The following is a 9,044-nucleotide window of genomic DNA, read 5'->3' as shown; positions in this document are numbered from 1 at the left end:
AACCAGTAATGGAGACCGTGGGATTTATACGAAACTAAATTCCCGCCCCACTTAGTTATTTAGAACTGAGGATCTTTTTTCATCGGGTGGGGCCTATGTTCATATTATCTATTATTCATGTGGGCTTAGTTTTTAGCAAACATCCACAAATAAAAACATGCATAAAGAATAAGCAAATATGAACAATAAAATGGAAAATAAATTCCCAACTGTTATGGCCTATATTCATTGCTCCATCCTGTTCGCCAAACTCTTTTAGTTGCCTTCGCAAAGTCCGGCGGGTCGCGGGGTTCGGGGCAGCGCCCCATTTTTTTTTTATAGAAATTGTGACCTGTTTTCTTCACTGGAAACCTCACGAAATCACCGCATAGGCCCCCGAACAGCAAACAGTTTTCACCTTTATAGAAAAAAAAAATTCTCTTTCTATCGTGAAGGGCGCGACCTACGCTCAAAATATGGCTGCATAAGGCGCGTGGCGCGCTCATGCTTTCAATGACTTCCAGGCGCATTAGCGCGACCCGCACTCCAAATCAACCTGTACAAGGCACGTGGCATGCTCATGCCTATATCGACTTCCAGGCGCATCAGTGCGACCCGCGCTCAACCCGTGAACTCAGATTCGGATTTCGACCAATCCAATTCTTGATCTTTTGATCTTTTGATCTTTACATATGATTACATCATGGATAAAAAACAACAACACGATACATACCGTGATTTAAATTACATCCACTAATAAACAAAAACTGTAAAAAACGATCACTTTTCATAAAATCAAAATCGATCCATTTCTTTCCATAAATCATTCTAACCATAACAGTTGGTCTAGATGCCTACATAAGACATGTTAAAACAATTCTACATCTACCAACAAATCCACATGCTCCGATACCAATTGTAGGAACCGTTATTTTAGAATGTAAATTTCTACAAACCGTGAAAACCATGTGTAGCGGAATTAATGGGGTTCACGATTTTGATTGGAAAACATACCTGTAAATCGGCTAAGATAACTCTGAGAATATAAGATATATAAATCAACAACCTCTTGATCTTCTGTTGTATTCCTATCTTTAGATTGGACGTTGTGTGGGCAACGATCTACCAACCCTTTCTTTCTCTCTTTCCTTGCCTCTTTTTTCTTTTAATCAAAAATGAAATAATGAATAGTGAATTCGGCCAGGAGAGAAGAGTTTCTATTTATAGGCTACAACAGGGACCATGAGGAGAAATTAGGGTTAGGCCTCCTGACGGGCTTGAGCTTCCCATGTTCGCCCAGAACACACGGCCCAAATCCGTCAACAAATGACTTATTCCATTAAAGGCCATTGTTGCATTACTGCCCTAATCCCAAATTACGTGTTACGTTTATGGGCTCCATATTATATGCTCGTTGATCTCCCCGTGTTTAAGATATCGAATGCCCGTTGATTAAGTCAAGTTACTGACAACTACATTAATCAACTTCTTATGTCCTTGAGTAGTACCACTCAACCTCATTGTCATGTCGGATCAAATCCACCTGTAGGGTTTACATGACAATCCTTATGAGCTCCTCAAGGGGACATCATCAGCCCGACTTCTTGCGGGACACGGATTCCTTCTATAATCAACAACACACCTTACATACAATGTCATTATCCAATCCATCGAGTTTGTTGATTTACAAATGAATCTCACTCATTGATGATTTAAAGCAATGTACAATGCACGTAAGTGCCCGTTATTATATCCGGAATAAGATGACAAGCATCCATAATAACAGAGGTGTTTGTTCTCTTATGTAGTCAGTATAAAGAGAAATGACCTCACTTGGTCCTATTCAATACACACAAAGTGTACTTGTATAATCCTATAGTCAAGATAAACTAATACCAAATTATACTACAACCATACCAATGGTTTGTCCAAATCCATCTAGGTTGTGAACGTTTACTTATACTTTATAAGGTACTGATGATATGATCTTCTGTGTGTCACCACACGCCATATCATTTACAACATAAAGTATTAGACACATGCATATAACTAATAACATATATAATATGCATAACATTTGCCCATATGATTCTCATTCAAAATATAAAGAAATTAGAGTTAATACAAAAGTAATGCTTTTAGTATATAACCCTATCAAGTTGCCCATACAATGTTCTTGCCAGCAGTTTGTAACAATATCATTAAACTCGGAGTGCAAAGTCCAGGCATTACAAAACCTAAACGGGTAAATCTTCTTTGTCTCAATGAACCATGAGAGAATCATAGGAGTATGGTCTGAAACACCTTGTGGAATAAATTCTGCTTCAGATGTAGGAAAGGAATTTATCCATAGATTATTTACCAGACATCTATCAATCTTCGAGTACTTCCCTGAGTTGTTAGTCCAAGTGTAGAAGCTACCTAAGTACTTAAGATCAAATAAACCTGCGGCAAATACACAATTCAAGAATTCCACAAGCTCACTCGGATGGGTAGGCTCACATCCCAATCTTTCTAAAGAACTCAAGACGCAATTGAAATCCGATCCCCACATACAGTCGACGATAACAATATAGAAGCTTGCAGTTGAATAAGGTCCTGCCATAACCCCATTCTTTCATGCTTTGTGTTCTTAGCATAAATACATGTAAGTATAAAGGACTATCCTGTGGGCAGGATAAGCACCTCACAATGTAACAGTTGTGATGTCTCCTTTATAAGCTTAACTTATACAAAATTTTGATCCCAACAGAACCAGATTCTCTCGTCAGCATCGCTAGCATAATTACTGAGATAAGACCAAAAGGGACAACATATATTTCTTATAATATCAAACTTCTCTTTCTTAACTTTTGTTTCTAACAGAGATAGCATACACAGCTTGCATTCCAGCCTTATCCTATTCACCTCACTGGCTTTATGACGCTCATTTATTCCCTGAACATTCCAAGTACCTAACGCTATCATCAAAACTTTATGGGTGGTTTTTTGTTACCTCCTTTGGGCTTCCCCCTTCCTTTTCCTTCACTTTGATTATTCTGCAGCATATGTTTCTTTTCTTTGTCAGGACTTTTACTCTTTCTCTGTGAAGGTATCTGCTTTTGCTGCTTGGATGATCGAGTTTCTCTTTTCCCAGTTACTTTACTTGCACCCATGTCAGCCAGCTCTGGCTCCTCATGTTCTACTATGGCATGATGGTTAGAAAAAATCTCTTTGTCATCTTCAAATTCATTGGAGACCTCATGGAATGTGAGGTCATCCCTTACATTAGTGAATCCTCCAAATTGTTCTCATATTGTTCATTAATTGCTTTTGACACTTGTAGTTCTAGCAACAAACTATAGAAGTCTCCTTCAGTACCCACTTCTTGTGGTTGATTTACCAAGTTCACCCCCTCTAACTCTTGACAGGTATCCATATCAACTTCATCTATTAAAGCCTGAAACTGATTAGAGATAGTAATCCTCACAGGTGCTACAACAATGGCTAAGTGGTTAGCATTCACTAGAGTAGTTGTATCAGGTGAGTTTTGAGGTTCATGTATCTGCGTGACTACATCATCAGGTACAATTATTACCGATGTCACTATTGCCTCCTCAGTCACTAGAGCTTCTGGTGCTACATTGGTAGTTCTCCTTACCCATGTAGGATTTCTCTGACTCTGTTGCCTCTGCGTACCAACTCCAGTACCAGTAGCGTTAATAGTGCTCCTAGTGGTAGTTATGTTAGGTCTTGGCTGCTGGATAGAATGACATGCAGTATCTTTATGACCAATCTTTTTGCAGAGGGAGCAAGTAGATGGGATCCAAACGTACTCAACTCCTACATCTACTATGTTTCCTTTTCCTAGATTGAACCTCAGGCAATCTAGATATTTAGCATTAACAGGAACTTCAATGCAGACCTTTGCAAAGTCTAGCCTCACTTTCTTTTGGTTTGCTTCATCCCAACAGTGTGGTTTGCCAATCCGACTTGCAATAAAACTAATACCTTTCCTAGTCCACATTTGTTTGGGTATATTTGACAGTTTTACCCAGATTGGTAAAGTGTTGATGTTTCTCCTCTTCACCTCTAAGTCCTCTGTCCAAGGTCTTATCATGAAAACCCTTCCTGCTATAAACAATGGACCTCCTTCTAATACCATCTGCCTATCCTCTTCCAGGATGAACTTGAAATAAAAAACATCTTTATCTGTCGTAATCTCATAACTAGCTTTTGTTTTCCACAACCTTTCAAGTGTTTTTTTCACCACCGGAAAAGGGAGTCTTTTATCAACAAAAAACCTCACTATGTGATCTTTCCATAACTCAATACCTTCTTCCAAGATGTCTGTAGGTACATCCATAACCTCTACATCATCATCATTTTCAAACCATTCCAGCTGTCCATTAAAGCTTGAGCCTTGTTGTCCAAAAAGAGAGCTCCATGTTGTAGTATTTGTAGCTGAGCTCTCTCCCACGTGAGAAGCCATACGCCTAACCAATTGTCACTAGTAGTAGTGGAGGAGTGAACTAGGAAAGCCCAAGTAAAAAGCCCAACAACAACAAGAAGATGGAAACGGAAATGGAAACCAGAGACGGTGAAACAAGAGAAGAGAAGAGAAGAGAAGAGAAGATGAACGGTACTCACTTATAAAATCTCATTCCTTACCTAATGAGGACAATTTATAGATGCAATGATCCTCAACTATGTTAAAAGAAAAGAGAAAATTTTGCCTATAAACTATCTCTGCGAGGAGTATGAGTGAGCAAACACCAAGCTTTGATCGAGTTTCTAGCCGTTCACTCAAAAGTCTGGATGAACCCTCTTTCTCCGACAAGTTGCTTGAACAAAAAGTTTCTATAAGTGGTAAAAAAGGTGAGGATAAGATTAGCTACCTACTAAATTTTACTAAGTAAGGTAATCTTTGGGAGCACAGGATCATCAAAGCTGGTTTAGCTAAGTTACACCCATTCTCCCACTTAAGATCCCCAAGCTGGTTTAGCTAAGTTACACCCATTCTCCCACTTAAGATCCCCATTGACAAACGAACAAACAATTTGTTAATGTTTTGATAATTTTTTTAAAAAGGGTTGAAGGCTTGTCGGACAACCGCACGACCACCCCAGAAGCCCAAAGGTTGCTAAGAACGATCCTCTATAGGAGAGTGAGCCCATCAGGATCACCAGCCATTAATCACGCTCTGGTCACCCGGTCCTGTTTCATCTACCAAGCTTTGGTTACCCGTCTCTTGATTATTCAAGGAAACAGAGGTACTTCCCTATAGAACAGATCCTGTTCAAGTAAGGTCATTAAAAAAAAAAAAAAAAAAAAAACTTAAAACTACATAGTAATATCACTCTGAAAATTTTAATTTGCATAGTTAAGTTTAACTCTCTAATTGTTATGAAAGCTAGAACCAAAAAGAAAAAGATCCCTAACAAACCCAAACGACCAAACACAAGTTTTGTTGCAAAACTTTTACAACCAATATTAACATTCAATCTTTAGTATTTGGATTTCTTTTTTCGAGTAGGAAATCAACAATGTCGATATTTAATCTAATATATAATGAGAAAAGATTTAGAAATTGAATTTTCATTATCTTCACCCTATTTTCAATCTTCGAAATTGTCGTTCGAATATGAATCTACAACTTTCTTTAATTCTTCCACCATAAAATCGATATTAAATTCTTAGAATTTGGGATTGTGGGGAAGACAATACCATTTGAGATGGTGCTGAGTTTTTGGGAAGTTTTCTCTCATAAAGAGAGAGAAAGCTAACCCGGGTTGTTTTAATTATGTGGGTATTTTGGTAAATTTCGGATGTAGAAAAAAACAGGGGGTTTTTATGGTTTAGTCCGTAAGGAGGGGTTTTTTATGTAGCCAGTTGAAAGTAGAGGGAGATTAAACGCAAAATCTGTTATATTTTATTTTACAGTAATCGCACATATACAGTGAACCATTCAACTATTTTGGCAGTTACCAAAAAATATATAAAAACTACCGGTATCTCCTCTCTATCAGATGCTCGCACTTCCCTGAATCGGTAATTAAGTATACCAAAAGAGTCCTGTATTGGGCAACCACCGAATTTGATTGGGTAGCCTCCAGCCTAAGCCCACCAACAAAGTCCAACCGAAATAGCCCAATACACCCCCCACCTCAACGCATACCGATTATCCATTGTTTTGTAACCGCTCTAACCGGTATCATCTCTCATGCGAGTCTCACCAAAAAACCCAAAAAACTCAAAACAAAACCCAAAACAAAATACCAAAACAAAATTTGAGTTTGAGTTTGGGCATTCATTGTAGATATTGTGTTTGGGTGCATTGTGGAGATTGAGAGTTTGGAGTTTGGTTTAACACTCAAGAGATTTTGAGTTTATTGAATAGTGTCGTTGTGCATTGCAAACAATAATTTCTCTAGTTTCGAATAACAATTTTGGTGAGTGCACAATTTTGTTTATTTTCTTTTTGATTCAACTCTAGTTTCTCAATTTTTTGTGTTTATTGTTGAATAATGAGTATGGTTGTTATTGTTATTTTGATTACTCTCAATTTTTTGTTTTTATTTTGGTGAGTGCAAGGTTGTTTGGAAGTACCAAACTAAATTATTGTTTTTGTTTGAAAATACCTCAAACGACCCAGTGAGGTTGTTTTGTATATGGCCCAAATGACCCAGTGAGGTCGTTTGAGTGTCTTTTTTTTTTTTTTTAAAAATATTCTTTGTACATTAGTTGTATGAGTTAATACAAAATTTTGAGTTATTTGAATTGTGCATGGAAGGATCGTTTTGAATGATTTGAGAGTTATGTTGAGTGTTTGAAGCTAGGTTACATGGACACGCCATATTTTGAAAAAATTCCGATACGAATTATTTGATTTGATTAAACTTATTATAGTTACTAATACTTATTTCATTTTTGGGTTAATTTGAGATACCCCCCTGTTTTGCATTTTTTTTTGCGATACCCCCTTGTTTTCAAATTCATTTGATATACCCCCTAATGCTCACTTCCGTTGGTCACCAAACCAAAAAAAACAATTTGATGCCCTTTTTGCCCTTCCACGTGTATACACTATCAGAGTTTAATTAAGCCTATTATTCAGCACGTACTAGTCCACATGTGGAAGACTACTAAAATGGTTAGATCTAATCTCGATCGTCGATCTAAAATAAATTAGATGATTTAATCTCAACCGTTAACCAAAAAAGAAAAGAAAAAAGATGAGATTATTATCGAGAAAAATCACTCCTCTCACTATCTTTCTCTCTCTTCCGGCAGGAGAAAACCCTAGCTTCTTGTCTCCACCACTTTTTATCTCTTATATGAAATTAAACTATATTTTCTATTATTTTTTATCATGTGTCCTCGTCATAAACAACAACAACCGAGACGTGGTCCATAATCGATGAACACACTTCCTCATAAAATGATGAACACACTTCCTCATAGAAACAAAAGAAGTGTCAGCTGGATTTACCACTTTTGGAAAAGCATTGTAAGTTTATTGAAGTGTAATTTAATTTGAATTAATTGTGTTTATGCAAAATGGGTTTCACACAAAATTAAATTTTGAATTCAATTGCTTGGCATTATGTTGTATTTTTTTTTAAAAATAAATCATTCGATTGTTTTGAGTGAATTTATCTATTGATTTTAATTTCAATAATATAGATGTTAATGTATTTTCATGTACTTGTAATTTTATTGAACTGTCAATTAATTCTGCTCATGCAAAATGGGTTAGTTGCGTGCAAAATTAAATTCCTTAGTTGATTTTGATTTCAATTATGCAAATGTTAATGTATTTTTATGTTTCATGTTTGTTTGTGTTTAGTGACATTTTTAAAGGTAAGGGTTTATGGCCAATGAGAAAAATAAGGGTCCACTATGGGGGGAATTTAATCAGGAAAGTGAGTACTGGTCTCCTAAAGACTACGTTAATGTGCGAGACTTTATATTGGAGAATTGATGGCAACACTTTTTGCTTTTATACAGTGTTGTCTATGTTGAAGAAGTTCCTAACCCATTTAAATATGAAATTGAGATTGGTGATGACCCTGTTTATTGTTTGAGAGGAGCTAGATTTGATATAAAGGATGACCATGATTGTAGACAATTTATTATTGATTTAGATGTTGACGAGGGTGGTTTCTTGAATTTGTTTGTGGATTTTGTATGTGTGCCTCCTAAGCATTCCAATTTAGGGAGTGGTGAAGTGTTTACAATACTAAATGAAGGTAATGAAGTTGAAGAGATTGAGTGCACCCCTCTTATCAGTGAAGCTCCAAGAGTAAGGAAGAAGTCTAAGCCATATATGAAACATGTGGCCTCCAAGAGGAGAGTAGTTGAACCTGTTGAACATATATTTGAACCATATGATGCACTTAGTTCAAACAAGAGAAAGGGAAAAAGGGTTAGACCTGACTACTTACCTGAGGAAGAGTTAGACACAGTCCCTGCATTTCAAGAAGAAGAGATTTTGCATCAAGATGACCCTCTAGATAACATTCAAGTGGAGGAGGAATACAAAAGTGAAGAATCAGATGAAGAAGAAGTTTGTCCAGCTGAGTATGAAGAGTATGAAACTCAAACACAAGATGTGTATGGAGAACATGAATTGCCATAACAGGTGCCCACTAAGACAGTGGAAGAGCCCCAATATGGCATGGACTTGCCAACTATTAGGGAAATACCTTAATTCTTTTTGTATATCCCACTTCCATACTCACATAACTTGTGAGCACATAACCAATAATTTCTCAAAAAGTTTCAATGCATGGATTTTGAACTTGAGGGATAAGCCAGTAAGTGTGTTTGTAGAGGAGTTCTCTTTGTTAATGATGACTTTGATGAGAAAGAGAAAACTAAAGGCTGCTGCTATGAAAACAGGAGATGTAGTGCCAAGGGTGAAGATGATATATGAGAAAATGAAGAAATATGTGCAAGAGTACACATGGAGTAGTGCAAATGAGAATGAGTGGATTGTTCTAAGTACAAATCATAGATGGACTGTTAACATACCTGCACACACTTGTGAATGCTTGAGGTGGCAACATACAGGATTTCCATGC

At 36.9% G+C, this 9,044-nt stretch overlaps 1 non-coding gene across 1 annotated transcript; it reads right to left on the bottom strand.

Annotated features, from left to right (window-relative positions):
* Window positions 1-5,056: 5,056 nt before the first annotated feature.
* LOC147481950 (small nucleolar RNA U3) lies at window positions 5,057-5,271 on the bottom strand. The gene has a single exon (XR_015207072.1). It is a non-coding gene; the product is annotated as a small nucleolar RNA U3 (small nucleolar RNA).
* Window positions 5,272-9,044: the final 3,773 nt, after the last annotated feature.

The sequence above is a fragment of the Coptis chinensis genome, chromosome 8 (assembly GCF_015680905.1).
Source record: "Coptis chinensis isolate HL-2020 chromosome 8, ASM1568090v1, whole genome shotgun sequence".
Lineage (NCBI taxonomy): Eukaryota > Viridiplantae > Streptophyta > Magnoliopsida > Ranunculales > Ranunculaceae > Coptis > Coptis chinensis.
The sequence above is the reverse complement of the archived record's forward strand: the minus strand, read 5'-3'. Positions and strand labels throughout refer to the sequence as shown.